Source organism: Gavialis gangeticus, unplaced genomic scaffold (assembly GCF_001723915.1).
Source record: "Gavialis gangeticus isolate Ggan-Ray unplaced genomic scaffold, GavGan_comp1, whole genome shotgun sequence".
Taxonomy (NCBI): Eukaryota; Metazoa; Chordata; order Crocodylia; family Gavialidae; genus Gavialis; species Gavialis gangeticus.
Window position 1 is genome coordinate 107,367,269 of NW_017729032.1, and position 20,765 is coordinate 107,388,033.

Here is a 20,765-nt window from a genome sequence, read left to right on the forward strand (position 1 = left end):
TAAGGTGGCACAGCAGCCAGATTCCATTTCCCAGAATCCCCAGTGGTGGCTCCTTCTGGCTGCTGCTGCTGGATCTAGCCCTGATGCCTGGGCACCCTGGCCTGTCAATTGCACACCTACCACCAGGGTTAGGACCCATGTTGTTAACCAATTATCTCAATATAAAGAGTGAGACTTTTGTAAGAGGAGGTAAGGCAAGACACTGCATTTATTGATTAAGTGCTTAGTACACATACACACACACACATGCACACACATGCTTATACCCTGATTTCTGTTCTGCGCTGATAAACGTTACAAATCTCATCAGTGCTCAAGTCAACTTAGTGGCTAGTTAAGCAGATCGTGAGTGGGAGCCGGGCTTCTGTTGGTCCATCTCATCAGGTGAACGAATGCTCCAGAGTGATATGCAGAACAAGACCCAAAATAGACATGTCTGACCTGACCTTTTTAGTCTTGTCAGTTCATTCAGACCTCTGGGCTTTTGCTGTGTTATCACTGTGTTCCTCCTTGAAGGTCAATTGATGTTGTTCTCTCACTGTTCTAGGGTAGATTCTTCTTGTTTTGGTCTTTTATCTGTCTGTATTATTCAGCCAGTCACCAACTGGTGTTTTCCTTTTCCACTACCACACTCTCACCAATTTCCACATACACATGTAGCATGAAAAGGAGTTAAAGGCTGAGCATGTATGTCAAGCTACAGAGCAATACAAAATGAAGTTTCTTAAGCCAGTGCAAAGCTCAAGAAAATACACCAAAAAAAAAATCAATATACAAGATTAAGGCAATAGGCAAAAGTCTATCTGCATGTTATTTACCTAATATAAAGCTGGTATTGATACTATTTGCATAACAATGTGGGCAGAGCACATGGCTGGGTCAATGGAATGGGGCTGTGGGTGGGAAGATGCATCCAGGAGCAAGATGGGAAGTCAGAACCAGGGATCAGGATTGGGATCAGGATAGCAGGGTGGTGACAGCACGGGACTGGGACAGACCCCTGATCCACTATCTCAACACCCCTGTGATGAGTGCCAGTTTTACAGGCAGTGCCATGCAGGAAGTAAATTTTGGCTCCGCCCTGGGTCCTGACCCTGCACTGTTAGCACCCTATAACCTCAATCTCCAGCCCTACCTACCCATCCCACTCCCAGACTCAGTGCTCCACACGCCTGCAGTCCCATCCCATCTGCTTGGCCATGTGCCCTGCCCATCCAGGTCTTTGTCAGTCTCCATAAAGACCCTTGGATCACAGAAAAGTGACAGCACGAGGCCAGGGTCCGGGGCAGAGTCACAATCCACTCCCTGCACACCCATGCCCATGGAACCAGCACCCAACGCAGAGGCATGTGGGGACCAGATCACTTGTCTGCCCCAGGACCCAGTTGTCACCTCCATATGATCCCAATTCCTGCTGCAGCCCTGTTCCACTCCAGGATGCTGCTCTCTGCCTGCCTACAGCCCCATCCCAGCCACCTGGCTATGCACTCACTAAAACTACCTAAGAGGCCCTCTGGCCAAAGTAATATTCCACCCCTGTAGTAGATGATCACAGTACGACTGTGAACCACTAATGTGATTCAGTCATGAAAAAAACGCCATGTTTGGAAATATTGGTGAAGCATTTTGAATATTAATGCCATTGTACCTTGCACTAGTGAAACCTATTCTAGTATACTATGTACATTTCTGGTCATTCATATATGGGAAAGATAAATTCAAACTATAATAGGTGCAGGTGAGGGTTAGCAGGGCGATCAGATGAATGAAAAGCCTATCCTGAAAATAGATTAAAAGAGCTTGCTTTGTTTATCCTAACAAAATGAAGACTAAGAGGCAATCTGATTGCTGTTTACAAATACATCTGAGGAAGAGAAGAAGAGCTGTTTAAAGGGTAATTTAGGCACACAAACAAGTAGATATCAACCACCACTGAATAAATTTTGGCTGAAAATGAGAAGAGGGTTTTTAACAGTCTGTATGGTGAGGATTTGTAACAGCTATCCACCAGGAGAAACATAACAGGTGTAAAGATGGAGCTTAATGAATTTATAGAAAGAGATTAAACAGTGCCCACTGGCAGATGATTGATTAAAGGTGCAATGGGATGTTATACTTGATCTCATCAATTGTGCCTACTGCCACACTACACATGAATGGCAAGAGACATGATTTTCCTCAGGGATCAGATCTCAATCACTCTATATCGCCAGCGCAGGGGGAACCTAGAATCGTGATCCCTGGTTCCGCCTGAAACAGCAGAGTCAGCTGCTCCCAGCTGCGGGAGGGCACAAAAGTCAAGAGCTCCAGTGCTCTCCTATGACTGGGAGCACCTATCAGCTAAATGCCACTAACAGCCTCAGGGCACACCAGTGCATTTGACTCTGATGTATGCCTAAGGCATGAACCTCTCATCACTTGCTGCTCCCAGCCTTCAGGGAACATTAGAGTCAAGGGATCCAATATGCCCCAGAGGCTGGGAACAATAGTCATCTGATCCGTGCTCCCAACCTTGGGAACACAATGAAGTCAACAGCTTCCATGTCCTCCCAAGGCTGGGAGCCATAGTCAGCTGATGTCTGGCCACAGATTCAATTTAAGGCATAATGAGACCCAGCCATAAAGTTATTGCATATATTTTGTGTAATCATTCTGTGGCTTATTCCTTTTTTTATTCCACCATTAATTGTATTAATGTGTGGCCAGGTTACTACTTAAGATTTGATTAATTGGTTAATCATGTCTCAAGTGTAATGCCTACTAGAGGCCAATATGCTTGTCTGTGATAGCAGGGGAGTGGGCAGTTTTCTACACTTAGAATTCATGTGTCTTAGGACTTCTCCTGATCTTCAGAATACTTTTGCAGGTTTTGAATAGGTTGCTTTAAACCATTTCAGGAGGACTAAGTAATACGTCCTCAGTAATCACTAACTGTACAGCTAGAACTAGAATTTTCAGTTTCCTTTGCTTTATGTATGCTTATATTTACAGATCATTTTACAGTACTGATAGTTGCAGCTGTGGCTCCTTAGTTCCAAGGAAAATACTGGGAACCGGGAAGATATAAAACACATGAGAGATTATCTGTAGTCACATATGGAAAGTTTGTCTTACATGTCTTGTTTAGTATCCAATATGAACTGTAGGAAGTCAGAGAGATTAGTGCAGTAGTATGATTACAGCCTAATTATTTCTTATTTGCAGGGATCCTGGTTTCTCTGATTTAAAAAAAAAAATCCCCAATTTTTGGATTTAAAAACATAACCCAAAACTCAATTTTTTCCATGATTAAAATGAAACACCACTAGAGACATATCTATATATTAGCAGTATTTCATGTTAATCACGGAGAAATGTGAATTTGGGATACTTTTTTAAAACTGAAAATTGGGGATTTTTTTAAATCAGAGAAAACCAGGATCCCTGCTTATTTGTGACTTCAGAAATAAAATAGGCACACAATGTGATTAAAGATGGTCAGGATTTTTTTTCAATGAAAACTGTTTTCATGAAACATGGAACATCTTTCTTGAGATAAGGCAAACTCACCTGAGCCTGTCAGCAAGTCTCTTTTATATAAACAGTGTCAAAAAAGGGCTCCTATGGGAAGGTGCACTCTGTAGCCTTGAAAGGAAAATTAGATTGGAAAAATCAGCAGGCCTTATTATAGACACTGTTATTCTAATGTATCATAAAAATGGGATCTCCCTCCCTATTTTTTTCTTGCCCTCAATCCAAAATTGGAGAGCTTAGGTACCTTGAGTCCATATTCATCCTGGTCATTAAAATATTAAATTTGCAGAAGCATTGCTTAGGCTTCTTATCCAGTTTACTACAGCCATCGCAAGAGACCAGTTGACAAAGCTGAGTAGCTAAGAGCTCCCACTCTGTCAAAGAAATTTTATAAACATTTGTAAAACAGTCCCCGCAATGAAAACAAAGAGAATCTAAGAGGAAAATTCCTTAAGTTGTGGTTTTAAAACCAAATATCTCTGTAATGAGGCACTACATGATCCCTCCAGTTCTCAGACTACAATCTATCCGCACACCCACACTGACCTGGGCCTCATAGCTTGGGTCTTAGAGGTAGTCTTACCAGAAGCCAGGCTGCATTAGCTCTGACAGTCCTCTCCTTTCTGAGCCTGACTCCCTTCTTTTATACCACTCCTGCAGGCCTGGCATCAGCTGCAAGCATACCAAGATGGGGCAAACCCAGGCAGTCCAGCAACTCTCTTTAACCCCTTTTTTTCTTGGGCTTAGCTAGTCCACAGCTGGGATATCCAGAGGTCAAAAAAATGGAAAAAACCCAAAGGAGTGTGTGGTCAGGCAGCATGCACTGCTGAAAAGCAGATCTGGGCCACTTGGAGCTACACTGTGACTGTTGGCCAGGCTCTGCCTGGTGGGGCTGTATCCCCAGGAGGCCCCCAAGACTCCAGGTAAGGCTACTAAGGTCCACAAGCCCTAGTAGCCCAGTGCTGGCCCCAGCCTCCCCTACCATCCCTGGGGTAATTTGCCATGTGCCAAAGCCATTTGCATGACTTGGGCATTCCTCAGGGACACGTAGCTCCGGCTCAAGGTACACCACTACTACTTGTCTCTGGGGAACCAACTGTCCATTGCACATCTGAAAATGCCATTTGAGTATTTAGTGCTTTTCAGGATCAACAATGCCCCAGCTACATTCCAGCTCTTTATTAACCATGTGCTATAAGACCTCTTGAACCATTTTGATATTGCCTACCTGGATAACATCCTAATCTTCTCAGTGGATCCAGATCAAAACATATCACATGTTCAAGTGGTGCTGGGGAGACTACATCAACATGGCCTTTTTGCAAAATTGGAGAAAGGTACCTTTGAACAAGCCTCCTCTAAGGTTCACCTCTGCCCCTGTGTTAGCCGATACAGATATTTCATTGCCCTTTGTTTCCTTCAGGGAAACTGAAACAGGAAACAAGATTATAACATAAACACTTTTAAACCAGAAATATTAAAATAAAACCATAGGCTGTCACAGAGAAAAACATATCTTCTATTGCTTTTTTCTTGAAGAAAAAATATATTTAAGTTCTAAAACACATAAAAACACACACAAATGTATGCTTTATTGAAGTAAAATGATAGGGTCCAGCAATCTGCAGCATTTACTGGGCCTACAAATTATATGTTTTCGTTAAAATCTCTCATATCTCTAGATTCACCATTGTTGGGGATGAGGAGAGAACAGAATTAAAAACAAACTAATTATGAGACATTTCAAAGTTATATAATCATATTGTTAAAATGCAGATTTAAATTCTATCCATTAGAGAATGATCTGTTACATGTCTATCTACTCATCAGTCAAGGTATTCATACTGTATTCATCACAGGTGTATCAGAGAGCCTTACAAGTTCCAGAATAATAGAATAGGCAGAGCCAAAATACAGTAAACACAGCTCAGTAATTTATGTGCTGACCACTTTCATGCTTTCCCTTGTATTTCCCCAGTTTTTTGTGTATAACTTTTCCTTGGCTTCTTCATGACCCAGGCTGTTGGGTAGGGTATAAGCACTTTTTTCTTCATCACCAGGGTAACTTGGTCATAAAATTATCCTATCTCAGGAAAAAAAACATAGCTCCATTCCAGTTGTAATGCTGCAAGAGAGCAGTGTGTTTCATATGTTTTGCACCTTCTCTGATGGAGCCTTAAGTAGAATAAAGAAAGTTCAAGGAAATGATTCAGTATTGTCTGGAATACCTGCTATCTTTGTAAAAGGTGCTGGATATAGCTGAAGGGTCACCTTTAACATAGTAAAGCAGGTGTCTCAGGGCTGAACACATTAAGAACACTACCTCCAATAGCCAGAAGGCTTTGATTTATATGTAATTTGGTGTACATACCAAGAATATAAGAATGTACAGGTGTTTCACAATAGCAGTTCCTGTGTTAATGTGAATAATACATTGATGTCAGACTGATTCTGGACATGGTTTTACCTCTCTGTTATAGTTAAAGGGTGGCATAAGCCTTAGTAGCCTGTGGAATGCTCTTAACTCAAACCATGGTAAATGATAAGCATTAGAATGTTTCAAAAGATCAGAGCAGTGCAAAAGAGAGCTTCAGGTATCCTTGGCACATTTTTTCTTCACATCCCATCACCCTGAGGAAGTTTGAATATGGGTGTCCCCACATAGATCTCTAACCTTTACACCCCAAGTAAGCTATTAATCATTCCCATCTCCGGTGCTCCATTGGAATCTACGTCACTAATATTGCCTTTGGAAAAAAAAGGATGGAGGACAGTATAGGCCATGAGTGATGGATGCCTTCTGAATCTGGTGGGGCACCTGCAGAAGCGATTGATGGCGGCAGCCCTGTCAGGGTGTCACCAGCCCTACTGACAGCATCAGTGTCAGCCATCAGGGGGGCACTGACCCTGTCAGGGGAAGCACATGCACCCCCGTGCACCCTCTACCAGTCATCTATGGTATAGGGGGAAATCAGTGGGGGCAAAGGCCCAGGCTAGAACATGGGGCACTTTCATCTCTTGGCCAACAGTGGCTTCACTGAGCCACATGTCCTCTGGCTTAAGACTTTCCTCTTAACTACCCATCTCTCTCACATCTTTTCTTTGACTGCCAAAGGGACCAGTTTCATAGAAGATAGGCCTGTGCAAAGTGGCTAGCATTTGCTTCAGATTCAGACAATTCGAGGGACTGTAATTCAATCTGGTGATTCAAATAACTGTCCTAAATCAATTCGGCTGAATCTGATTCAGAGGTTTAGCTAATGCTGAATCGGCTGAATCAGCCGAATCTCCGAGTTGAACAGACCCTTTCCCTACCCACTCTTCCAGCCCCGTCAATGGCTGCCCTGCCTGGCCCCAGTACTTAAAAAAAACCCCAAAACCCCGCACTCACCAGCTCCTACCAGGCAGGCAATTCCCGCTGGCCCCCACTGCCCCACAGGGCATGGGGAGGGCTCTGTCATGAGCCGCAGAGGCCCCGACAGCTGGTGCAGCAACTGGTGAGTATGGGCAATTTATTTTATTTTTTTTTAAGTGCTGGGATGCTGGAGCTGGGCAGGGCAGCCATTGATGGGGCTGGGAGAGAGGGCAGAGGTCAGGGGATGCTCAGAGGGGCTGGGGGAGCAGGCAGGGGATGGAACCTGGTGGTAGTCCCCCCCTGCTCCCTACTTACTGGCACAGAACCCAGTTCCAAGTCCCTGCGATGGTGAGCAGGGACTGCCTGAATCTCTGAATCTTTCCAAATCTTTTCTGAATTGATTTGGAGGCTTTGAATTGATTTGCACCTTTTAATTGGTCTCCCAATTTGATTCAGATTTGAAGATTTGACCACTGAATCAGGCTGATTCTCCTCTGAATCGAATCAGCAACTGAAGCTTCACACAGCCCTAATAGAAGACACTGATAATCAGGGATCCTGGATTTCTCGCATTAAAAAAATCCACAACTTTCAGTTAAAAAAAAAGTAACCCAAAATACACATTTTTCCATGATTAAAATGAAACACCACTAATATATAGATATATGAGTATTTTTGAAGATTGCAGCTTTCAATTAAGTGCTGTACTGTTTGTGGGGCAGTACATTCACACAGGGGGCTGTCCAAGAAGTTCATTTTCTGAAGTGCTGTTTTTGAGGCACCCAACCCAGATCTCAGTTTGTTCATCTTGACCCAGGCTTGTCTGTCAAGATCATACCTGATGGAGGACTTGTTTGGTGTTGGTATAAAACACTGTAGGAATAGATGTGAACTTTCTCATCAGTTGGCCCACTCCATTACTCCCCACAAGTTTGATTCAGTATCCTCAAGCTTTTCCAGGAGCTTGTGGGTTTATGGCTTTTGAGCCTCTTAAACCTCCATCTCCAGTTAACAATTCATGGAACAGGTGATTTGCACCATCTCTTGTCAATATTGCAGTAATGATATTATGGTCTGTCTTCTTATATCACTTGGTCTAATGTTCAAGAGTACAGAAAGTACATCTATTTGTGTGTAGGTTGTACAGTCTGTTTTAAGTCTCAGTGCACGGTTAGTACAGTGTCTAGCTTTTTAGTCTGACAACTTCTGGAACATATAAGAGCACAGTATTATGCTTGTGCATGTATCAGTGCAAGTGCAGTGGTTCTGGACACTTTGAACTTGGTCCCCATTTTGTGCCAGCTAAACATCTTAAGGCAGCTACCCATGCAGAGACTTTAGTGCTGGCCTTCTGAATGTGATGCTTTTAGGTGAGGGAACAGTCTACTTTGACTCTTAGGTAGGTAGGGATATGCTCATGGGGATATAGTTGCCTACCCTGATATTCAGTGTGCTCTTGGCTAGATGATTGCTGAGATAGAAGAGTGTTGATACTGATTTTTTGATGCTCAGTTTTTAGCGCCACTTGTAGAGGACATAGCCAGCAATGAGCTCCATGTCAGTTCTCAGTGTCTTTTCCAGTTCTATCATATCTATTCCTTGGGCTACTATGGTGACATCGTAAGTATCCATGTATGACTTAGATGTTATATACATAGGCTGGGGCAGGCAATGTTTTCTGGCCGGAGTGCCGAAAAACACCACAATGCCTACCTTGGAAAGTGCCGGAGTGCCAGCATGCCAGAAAAACAAAATGAGGGGAGGAGGTACATGGCAAGATGCCCTGCTTGTGCCCCTTGCCCCTCACCCAAAGCTCCTGGCTCCCAGCCCTGCTGCCCCTTGCCCCCCACCCAAAGACCCTGCTCCTCAGCCCAGGCTCTGTGGCTGTCAGCAGCTACCCAGGCTCTGGGTAGCTGCTGAAGCCAAGACTGCTCCCAGCAGGGCTTGGAGCATCCCAGCTGCCTGCTGGGAGCAGCCCGGGCTCCTGGCTGACAGCAGCTACCCAGAGCCGGGGCTGACTGCAACCAGGAGACTGCAAACAGCTGCGCTCACTCTAGAGCCCTGGTATCAGCTCCATACATGCACCTCGGAGTGGGCCATGGGGGAGGGGCCTGGGGCAGTACAACCCTGGTCTCTCCTCCTGCTCCCGGCACACAGGTGGTGACTGGGCTCCAGAGCCCAGCGTAGCTGTCTGTAGCTATCCTGGGCTCTGGGCAGCTGCAGAAAACTGGGAAGGCTGGAAAGAGTTGCACTGGGCTCCGCAGCTCTGGCATCAGCTCCATGGTGAAGATGATTGCATGGGTACCTCAAGACAGGCTGCGCTGCCCTTTTGGCTGACCATAAGGAGATCCCTGACAACTGGAATGTTCTTCCCTGACATTGAGGACATTGCCCCCCACCTCCCCCTGCACTCTCACAAGCTAGCAGGGGGCTGGGTCACCTTCTAGGCAGGCAACTGTGCCTGCCCGCTGCATGCAAGCTGAGTCATGTCACTATGTACCATTCCAACTCCCTTACCTGCTCCCCTACATTTTCAGGACACAAATTATAATTCTCCCCAGCTGGCCCAGACTGGCCTCTTAAATGTGGGACTGTCCTAACTAAACCAGGACAGATGGTCACCCTAGACATGCAAGACGTCAGAAGTATATACATTAAAAAGTACTGGTGTGAGTACTGACCCTTGGGGGACTCCATTCTTCAGTGTTTGTACTCCGCTTTTTTCTCCTTGTCTGGTAGTGAGCTTGAATGATCTGCTGGAGATCATATTCATGATGAAAGTACATAGATTGCAATCAGGTATCATAGAGTGCAGTTTATAGTTGAAGCCTTGATGCCATACAATGTCATAGACATCTGTAAGATCAATAAAGCGGTAAGGCCATAAGGCCATAAAGCTGCATTGCCATAAGGAAATAAGGTCAGAATGCTGCAAGGCCTGTTTTCTGCCTCATTTCAAATCCATTTTCTATGTCAGATATAAATAATGTAACTTAGTCAGTGGTATACCACTTTTTTCTGAAAGTTAGCTTGTTCTTTTGGGAGCTGGTGATCAATGATGATCGTTAGTCTATTCAGCTTTATGTGCTGTATGAGTTTATATGTAACACAGAGTAGTTAGATGGGTCAGTAGACAACAATATCAGCTTTTCTCTAGATGTTAGGAAGTCTGTTATTTTCTAGACATTTATACATGAATTTCTGAAGCCATCTTTTCATTGTGGTTCCAAGCTTGGTAACAAATTCTCGAAATAGCTTATCTGATTCAGTAGCCTTGCCAGTTTTGACCGCTTTAACAGCTGTGTCAAACTCATTGTCAGAGATGGAGGCAGTTAAATTAAGGGCTATTTAAGTTGTTCACAAGTCAAGAGTCTAATCATTTCTGTGTATTGCTTGCTGGGATTACTGTACTCACTGTTGTTGCACAGTATTTTTGCAGTGGAGTTTGCACAGCAAAAACACAGCAATGGTTTTTTTTGTGCCTTAGACTGTAAGACAGTTAATAGTTCACCACACTTGTCTGCTCGACTGGGTCATGTCTGGTCTTTCTATGGTAGTAAGCCATTAATCCTTTTGTATATTAGTCATTGTGGTAGCCAGCTGTTCTGTAGTTCTTTTTATGGTTGCAGGGTCATTGCATTGCTTAATGTTGTTAAAGTGCTGTTAACACTACTCATCCCAGCATAGCAGATAAGGCTTCTGTACTCTCTAGGTACACAGGTTGGCTATTTCAATTAGTTTGAAACAGAGGCAGTTTGCATCTTTGATCAGTGTTGATAGATCCTCTAAGTGATTTTTTCTCTTGCTGTTCAGCCTTTGATATTTCTGCCAATCAACCTTTCAAAAGTTCCATCGTGGAGCTGGTCTGCTAGGTCTGTGCAAAGCAGAAAGTATTCACTTCGGATTCAGATTTGGTGATTTGGAGGGATAGTGATTCGATCAGGTGATTTGAATCACTGTCCTGATTTGATTCAGCTGAATCTAAATATATTCAGCACCAAATCTGATTCAGCCATAGACTATACAAGCAGGCAGTGCTGGCAGGAGCAGCAGGGGGAGCAGCCAGATGAGTCCCAGCTTTAGCTGGCAGGACTGGGAGAAGTCGTGGCTCATCCGGCTGCTTCCCCCAGCTGCTCCCACTGGCACTACCTAGTGCCTGTCTGTACAGTCTATAGCTGAACCTCCGAATCTCTCTGAATCAATTTGGAGGCTTCCAATTTGATTCAGAGAGATTAATGGGTCTCCTGATTCATTTAAATTTGGAGATTTGGCTGCCAAATCAGCCTTCAGGATCCATGGCCATGCTATGGGATCCTAGTTTTCTCTGATTAAAAAACAGTCCCCAATTTTTGGATTAAATAAAGGAACTCAAAATCCACATTTTTCCATGATTAAAACAAAACACCACTATAGGCCTTTCTATCTGAGCAGGCATTTATGAACAAAATCTAGGCTGAGATGTTGTTTAATGGGTTTCTGCTTTATTTCGTTCTGTTATTTTGTTTTATTTATGCTGGCTTCCCTTTTACATTGCCTTAATTTTTTTCACTGTAAGCTGCCCTGAGCCTGTGTTGGGAACGGTGTCATAAATATCACATTAAATAAATAAATAGCTCATAGCCCCATGTCTAGTTTGCTAAATTACATTATTCAAGAGTAGAGATTTCCTTGTAATAAATGGATGGGAGAACAAGTAGTTCTTACTGAATGCATCTGTACTTACTTGGGATGACTATTTACAAACAGATAGGCTTCAATATTATGCCAGATCACAGTTTTTCTTACTTATACTGATGTTCATAATGCTATCAAATAATATCTTATAAAGAACACGTCTTCAGTGATTTCCATGGAGAGGAAAGGGTGGTTCTTTGCATATTAAATGTCTGTTGCCTTGTTTTTCATTTATTCTCGGTAATCTACTTTCTTTTGTCTTCAAAGTTTTGATGATGTGCTGCTTAGTTTCATCTTAAAATCCTTACCTGTCATGGAGATGTACATAAAGGCAACGCTTCCTAAAGAATCATCTTTAAACTGAGTGGAGGTTTCCATCTGCTGAAGAAGTTTAAACTGAGTGACAAGCTTGAAATATACCATGAAATATACCATCTGCTTCAGAAATATTCTTACAGATAATGTAACAACCAATGGTAACAGATTTTCACTGGGTATGTCTACACATGCAATTAACGTGACTGACTATATTCCAGCTCAATTTGAGCTGGAGTTAACTAATCCTGATGTCACGATCTACATGTGGATGCTGAATACCATTTTTATCTGATGGGACTATCTAGCAGTGCAGTAAACTATAGTCTATTGCACCCTAATTGCCAAGTACATGCAGATGGTGACATTTTATTGTGCAGCAAATTAGTCTGCTGTTGGTTAAAGCATCTTGTGTAGACTTGCCCACTGTATCAGAAATACAATTTAGGGATGGGAGGAATTTTATAGATGATTTCAGTGGAGATAATCTGTTTTTGCTACCAGTCTTCAGGTTTGAATGACTGTAGTTTAGCTGTTCTCAACACAAAAACCTTGCCTTGTCCTCTTTCCTTTCCAACAAGTTAGTTGAACAAATTATAAATCGAACGGAAACCTTGCTGACCTGAATAATTGTAAGATAATGAAATAAGTGGCCTGAGAAGTTGTGGAATCTCTTTTGTCAGAGATTTTCAAGAACAACCCTAATAGGCATCTATCTGGAATGATTTAGGAGAACTGCATCCTGCATATGGTAGGCAGTTAGACAAAGTGACCTTTAGGTGATTCTATGATTTACAAAATAATATATTTACAGGTGAAATGTCAGATTGTTCACAATATGGGAACTTGCATTAAAAGTCTAGTTTTCTACTGTGCATGACACTAAATAATTATTTAATTAAACTGCATTAGATTAAAGAGTTGTTTGCAAAGTGTATCATTATGTGGACATCTATATATTAGGATAAAAAGTTATAAATAGAGGTATAGATTTTCAGTGTTGACTAGTTATTTAAGGTGCTGCAGGTTTTAAGTGGCTTGTTTGGGACGTGTTACACAGACTTAATTTTCAGAAAGTATTGAATTATATCTTCTAAAAACAAGGCTGCTGACATTGTCTAAAATAGATTTTAGTCACAAATTGTATGGCAACACATGCATATTTACTAAATACACACACATAATAGTACTGATTTAAAGACCACTGAAGCCATTAAACATGATTAAAAAGTCATATGGTCAAGTGTATATACTTTATGTGAAGTAGATGATAAACTGGTTGGTAAATCAGCAGCAGTCCATATCAAAATGTACAGCTTCCACATGAGAGGATTAACATGATCTTAAGTATTATATTCTATTGAAATAAAAAGCAGTAGTGATTTATGCAAATACGTTAGTATTTAAAAATAATAATAAAAGGAAAAACATGAGCAGCAGTATATTTTAGTAAGAAGGGCAAATAAATACAGTAATGCACACAGCTGCACTTCTGTTGACAAATGATCAATGTTGTACCAACTAACAGGGTCACATAAGTTATTTGAAGGTGATAATACATACACCGAATAAATCATTTTATAAATGATAGAAAGGTTTTGAAGCTAAAAGTATATTCCAAAAATTGGACTTAAAGATATGTCGTCCTTGATTCTAAAACAATTGGAATGTTTAAGGCTATACATACTCAGTATGAATACGGATTTTTGGAGTACTGTGTAAATGTGATCAGTGCAAGAGACCAAATTTTAGATGATTATTAACAGTAGATTATATTTTTACAATTTTATTAATAGTGTGGTTGATATTGAGAACAGACTTAGGCCCCAAATTCTGAATAAAACACCTATTAAAATAATGTTTTTTTGCGTCAATGTCATTATTACAATAACCTGCTTTGAACAGCCATGATGAAATGAAAATACATTCAAATATTGCATATAATAGTAATTACTACCTGTTTGTCTTGTGTACCTAAGTGCCCCCACCCAGCCAAAATAGTTAAATTTTAGTAATATTAGACATATGTATATATACACACCAATATAGAAATGTGTATATGTAATTATTCTTACACACACACATATGTACTTGTATGAATGTGTATGTGTACATTAGTGAAGGATATCAATATTTTACAAGTGAAATACAGCAGATTGTTTGATCTGAAATTAAAGGATCATTAATGCTAAGAAAAATTATTAATGTGTACAAAGCTATTTTAAATAAATTAAATTTTGTCCTTGATAAATTGGAATATACACAAAGAGCTCTTGGATATTTTCTTTAAACTAATACTATGGAAAAAATCATGAACAGGGATCCTGGTTTTCTCTGATAAAAAAAAAATCCCCAATTTTTGGATTAAAAAAGGAATGTAAAATCCACATTTTTCCATGATTAAAATGAAACACCATTAATATTTAGATATCTATACAGTGGTGTTTCATTATGATCACAGAAAAATGTGGGTTTGGGGTTACTTTTTTTAATCCAAAAATTGGGGATTTTTTTCATCAGGGAAAACCAGGATTCCTGTTCATGGCTGTGAACATAGAGAACTACCATTACCAAGAAGCTACAGATTATATTTAAGCTGTTCTATATTTAGGACAAATGTGGGAGGAGTTGGGAGGGGGGAGGAGATGCAGTACTGACTTTCAAAGAAACAATTATAATATTTTGTTTTACCTTGGTATGTTGAAGATTGTAAAAATTTAAGAACTATATATCTAAATATGAAACTGATAAATGAAAATGGTAAATATATAATTATTTTTTAAACTAAAAGTTTGTAAAAACTATATATGTATTTAACTCTTACCTACTTTGTCTATACTGTACCCAACCTCCCGGATCAGATGGTGGTCTGTTTCAAAAGTAGATGCATTTATTCAGAGGTGCTGAATCCCTGGCCTATGGGTTAGAATGGGCCCAATGCTATGTCGTCTAGTCAATGGTGCTTCCCATAGATTTGTGAGGGGTCCCATGGTTTGTCACTCTACATGATAGATCATGCATGATCCTGGTGCAGAGGGGCTGGACTGGGACAGAGTGTAGCCCTGGACCCTGATCCTGGCTGGGTGGGAGCATCACGGGATCCTAGAGCCCAATCCTGGCTGGGTAGAGGTGGTCCAGGGCTCAGGGGCCCAATTCTGCTTCAGCAGAGGGTTGCACAGGGTCCCCCAAACCCAATGGGGGCAGAAAAGAATCTGATCCAACCTATGGACCAGCCCTGCACCATTCTTTTGGTCTGTGGGGCCAAAACCATGAGCACCAATGCATTAATGGATTTGCAGAGATTTGAACAGTATAGAATTAAGTACCTAAATCCACTGAGATATGTTATAGATAGAATATAATGTGGCCCTAACACTGTACCTTAAATTCTCATTTTGAGTAAACATGCTGTTATAATCTGAATCTTCCTTGATGTAATGGGGGGAAGGAGGGGGGCAGTGTCCTGGGAATCCTAAGAGATTGATGCCTCCCCTGATTAGGGCAGTCTGCCTTTCCACACCTTTGATGTCAAATGCATTGATGTAAAAATGTGGGAGGCTGCCCATGTTTGTCCCTGGTGTTCTGGGTCAATTTCACAGCTCCAAACCATCCCTACTTCATCTCCCATGCTTCACAGATGGCATCCAGATCCACTATTACTCCCCCAGCCCCTTACTGGGCCATGCATGGCCTCTGGCCCACGCAGGCCACAGTTCCCTCTAGATAGATCTTGGCCCCTCGCTGGCTCACTCCCCCAGACTCTCACTGAACCATACTCTCACACATCTCTGAGCCACACACAAATTCTCTGGGTCTTTTGCACCTTGAGCCTCAGGTCTTTCCTGGTGGACCTTGGCCTCTAGCCTTTCCTCCACTACAGGGTGACCCACAAGGCCATGGGGGCTAAGGCTTTCAGGAACTATATCCCTGCCTTTCACTGGGACAGCACTGGTGTGGCATTTCCTGGAGACTGCCCCGCCACAGGCAGCCCCGCCAGACCATCCAACCTCAGCAGAGGGCAGTTTCAGGTCTTACTCAGGACCAAAAGGAACCTCCTCCTTCCTCGTAATTTCTACCCTAGCCTCCAGATATTCCAGGAGCTGTTTACTTCAGGCTGAGGCACGTTGCTTCTCTTGCTCCCAAGATGTAACTGGCAGCCCTATTCCCAGAGTCTGGACTTATATACTCCCTGTCCAGCCCTCCTCCAATCAAGAGGCCACCTGTGGTCAGCTGACCACCTACTTGGTCCTAGTGGCTACTCCACAGCCTGCCTGATATTCTTCAATATCACAGTGTACTGCCACACTTGACATGACAATATTAATTAATCCTGCTAATTTGTATAGTGACTTCATGATAAATGATTATAAATATGACTGATAATAAATAATAGTGACTCTTTTTGCATTGATCTACAACCCAAGTATTTGCCTTGAGGAGAATGGGTTATCTCTGGTAGCATAATCAAAGTTCATACGTTTGCTCTGGTGCCACATAAATACTGATCAAAACATGTTCTTGACATAACCATGTGAAAGAGGTAATCAAGAATGGTGTGTGTCAGTAAATGATGTTTCACTCCCCATGGATGTTTCTAGGGGAAAAAAAAACTTGGTTCCTTTCAGCACATGACTTATCACCTGGGTAGAAGGAGTAACTCTTATACCTGGGAACACAACCAGGTGTCTATCACTCACATTTAGCTGGTTTGTCTCAGATGCTCTCAAAACAAAGATCCTAATCAGGAAATGGGAGAACAATAATTGTTTCCATAAACATGGGGAAGGATAAAGTAAAATGAAAATATTCCTGGAGGGCTGCTACTTATAATTGGATAAAATAGGTTGTCACTCTTGATAAAAAACACTTAATTAAATCCTCCTAGAACAGGAGTTCTTTTTCCTTTTTTGTTATTTAGATTAATGTTAAATTAAGTCAAAGGATAACGAAGGATGGACATACCCTTTAGATTAAATTACATCAATATTTAGTTCAATGGTACCTGGAATTAATAAAATAAAACAAAACAGTCCTCCTTTGTAAGACCAGATTTTTGCAGTGTAGCTTTCATGTAAGTATATATAGTTTCTTTAACTTTTTTTGTCACTTAGGATGAAATATGAATGCTGATTTTACTCGTACTGGGTGAGATTTTGTTATTTCAGTGGATTTTAGTTTTCATCTTGAATGAGCAAAATTTTTTGTCAACTCAGATGGTTCAGCCAGAGATTTGTCCTAAGTCTTCTTTCTATGTTTAGCATTATAGTTATGCTGCAGAGTGGAAAACTATATTTTGCTTGTATGTCTTTTTCGTTTCAAATTAATCTTCTCTCCACCTTCTGTCAGATCACTTTGCTACTAACAGGCACAGTACTACCAGAGGAGAAAATATCCTAGATGTGACTGCATGATTAGTTTTTCAACTGAAAACAAGAAGAAAATCAAAACAGTTTAAATGAAGTGTCTCAAATAAACATTTAATTTAGAAGATGACAAGTACTGCATACAGCATTTCAGAGCTGGTGCTGAAAGAATTCTCATGGAGGGGAGTTAAAACAAAATAAGAAAGAAACAGAACTTCTGTGAATAAATAATAGACAAATCTGAAGTGGCATGCAGTTAAGTAAAAATTACACTAATTTAAGAAATCGTCTGAATGCTTTTCCATAACACAACCCTTAGAGTTTTCTTTGAGAAATATGAAAGAAAAACTGATTTGAGAAGCCTAATTCTCCATGGTCATGCAGCATTTTTATTATGTACTTGGTAGTGCCTAGGAGCACTCATCTTAGATCAGGACCCCATTGGTTTTGGTGCTGTGTAAACTTAGAGCAAAACAACAGTCCCTGCCCAAGTGACCTTACACTTTATAAAGTGTGACACTGGAAATAAGAGAGAAGTGCAGATTGCAGAGGTACTCTGGTACCTTGTCCTCTTCCCACAACTTCATGAATATCATTTCCAAGGTCTCCAAGATCTTCTTTGCTAGTTCCTTCGCTACCCTGGGATGAAGTTCATCAGGCCTCACTGACCTGAATTCATTCAGATCCATCAAAAAGTCTCTGACTGTCCCTTTTTTTTTATCTCCTCCTTCAGTTGTTCCCTTCCTTATTTAGATAATCCTTATTAAGAGTCTGGCTCCAGCTTATTTTTTTTTTTGTGAAGACTGAGGTACAGTAGCTGTTGAGTACCTCCACCTTCCTGGCATCTTCTGCTAAAAATTCCTCCTAGCTATTTAACAGTAAATGTACAACTTCCTTGGTCTTCCTTTTTCTAGCCAAGATGCTTGTAGAACACCTTACCCTCCCTTGCCAGGGGTGACTCAGTCTTTACCTTTACCTTCCTGATTTTGTTCCTGCAGGTTCTTGCTGTTTCCTAGTATGCTTCCTTGATGACCTGCCCATTATTCCATTGCCAGTCTGCTTTTCTTTTGCATTTGAGGCATCCTAGAAACTTCTTGTGCAGTCACATTGGTCTCTTGCCATTCTTCTCAGGTTTCCACTCTGTCACAACAATTTCTTGTTAGGCTTCCAATACTACGCCTTCTACAAACTCTTAGGCCACCTGGTTGCCAATATTCTTCAATCTGTCTTTCCATGGCACCATTCCAATTAATTCTCTGAGCTGGGTGAAATCTACCTTTTTGAAAGCTAACATCCTAATTTTGCTGATCTCCTGCTTTCTTTGTCTCGGGATCTAAAATTCTATAATATTGCGATCACTTCTTCCCAAGTTACCCATCATCTTCACATCCTCTACTAGTTATTCTCCATTGGTCATGACCACGAGTCCTGGTTTTCTCTGATTTAAAAAAAAATCCGCAATTTTCAGTTTTAAAAAGTAACCCTAAACCCACACTTTTCAGAGATTAAAATGAAAAAAACACTGTGTGTGTGTGTGTGTATGTGTGTGTGTGTGTGTGTGTGTGTGTGTGGATTTGGGTTTCTTTTTTAAAACTGAAAATTGGGGATATTTGTTTTTAATCAGAGACTCCTGTCCTTTTCCTTGATGTAATGCAGCAAGGATACCCATTCTTCTAATCCTTCAATCTTTTCCTCCAGGGCTGACACCAGCTTACACCTGGTACATATGAAGTGGTCTCGGCCTTCTGGGAGGAACACAAGCATGGCACATCCCATGCAAGTTACAACTGCTGACCCAGCCTCTATTTATCCCTCCTTTGCATCATGGAGAACAACTAAACAGTAAGCAAAAACAATAAACATAGAATGAAACACACTACAAAACTGACATACCAAAAATCCACACCTAGGCCCATGTGCATGTCCAAGAGGGATCTTAGTTTTCTCCGATAAACAAAATCCCCAATTTTTGGATTTAAAAAAGTAACCTAAGATCCACATTTCCCCATAATTAAAATGAAACATGATGTATCTATATATATATGTATCTGTATATATATGGGAATCCTAAGAGATATTTATCTCTTATATACATATATACATATGTATAGGTATATACATACATATACAGATACATATATACATATGTATATATAATGTGTGTATATATGTATATGTGTGTGTGTATATATATAGGTATATGTATATATACACATATATGTGTATATATACACATATATGTGTGTGTATATATATATACACATATTATATATGTGTGTGTGTATATGTGTGTGTGTGTTGTGTGTATGTCTGTGTACGTATCTCTTTCTCTCTCTCTCTCTCTCTCTCTCTCTATATATATATATAGATATATATATACACAGTAGTGTTTCATTTTAATCATGGAAAAATGTGGATTTGGGCTTACTTTTTATACTGAAAATTGTTTTGTTTTTTTTTAACCAGAGAAAACCAGGATGTGTGATGCTCACATACATATGCATAGAGTCTGCTTTTGCCTGGCTCCTTCCTCAGGAGAACTTCCCAGGAAAGCTTCCTCTCTTGTGTGCTGCCCTCTGTTCTCTAGGGGCTGCATTTTTATAAGGCTGTCTAGTGTAGTTCCACCCAACAACAAATTAAAACAGCCCCATGCTTAGAAAGCCTTGTGTCAGCCAGTCACTCTGGGGTGGTGGGAAGACACACCAGGGGAAAACCACACACACCAGGAACTAGGCAAACTCTCAAGCACTGATTTGAAATGTGAAGTCACTATCTCTTAGAAAAGCTTCCTCAAGGCAGTCCTGCTATTGGGCTGATTATCTTAGAGTAACTGCTCTCTGCTTACTGTCCTGCACCCAAACTTCCAAGAAGAGGGAAGTTACTCACACCTTTTGCCAAGAGATCAGATGGCTAGGGCACTTTCCCAAGGAGTGAAAGACCTAATGACTGTCAGCAATGAGCTCTATCAAACCAACAAAACAACAAACCAAGAAACAAGTGTTCCTGATTAGAAGCTTACTGGGGGCCCTGGCAGATGCTATATTTGTCACATATTATAGAAGAGTATCATGCAACAAATTGTAACATGCCAGACATCAAATCAGTTAACCCCTGGATAAAACGGGCAGATCATCCACAAAGAAGCTGTACATTGAACAGCAATTATTTGTGGCACAGGAATAACAGGAATACCTTGTGATGATTTTAACGTGTGGTAAGCATGCATGTTATGATTTTTTGCATGATACTCACATATAACATGCAATGAATGTAAAGTCTTCCAGGAAATTTTAATCATGGAAAAATATGGATTTAGGGTTATTTTTTTTAAACCGAAAATTGGGGTACTTTTTTTAATCATAGAAAACCAGGATCCCTGATGCTTAGAGTGATTATGTTTTAATAGTACAGCCTTTACCACTGTTCTAAGCTACTATTAGCTGGGCATATCTGCACATGCAATTAATGCAGCTGAATAGATAGTTTGGAGCTGTGCAATTGACCCAGAACACCAGGGCCACACATGGGCAGACTTCCACATCAGT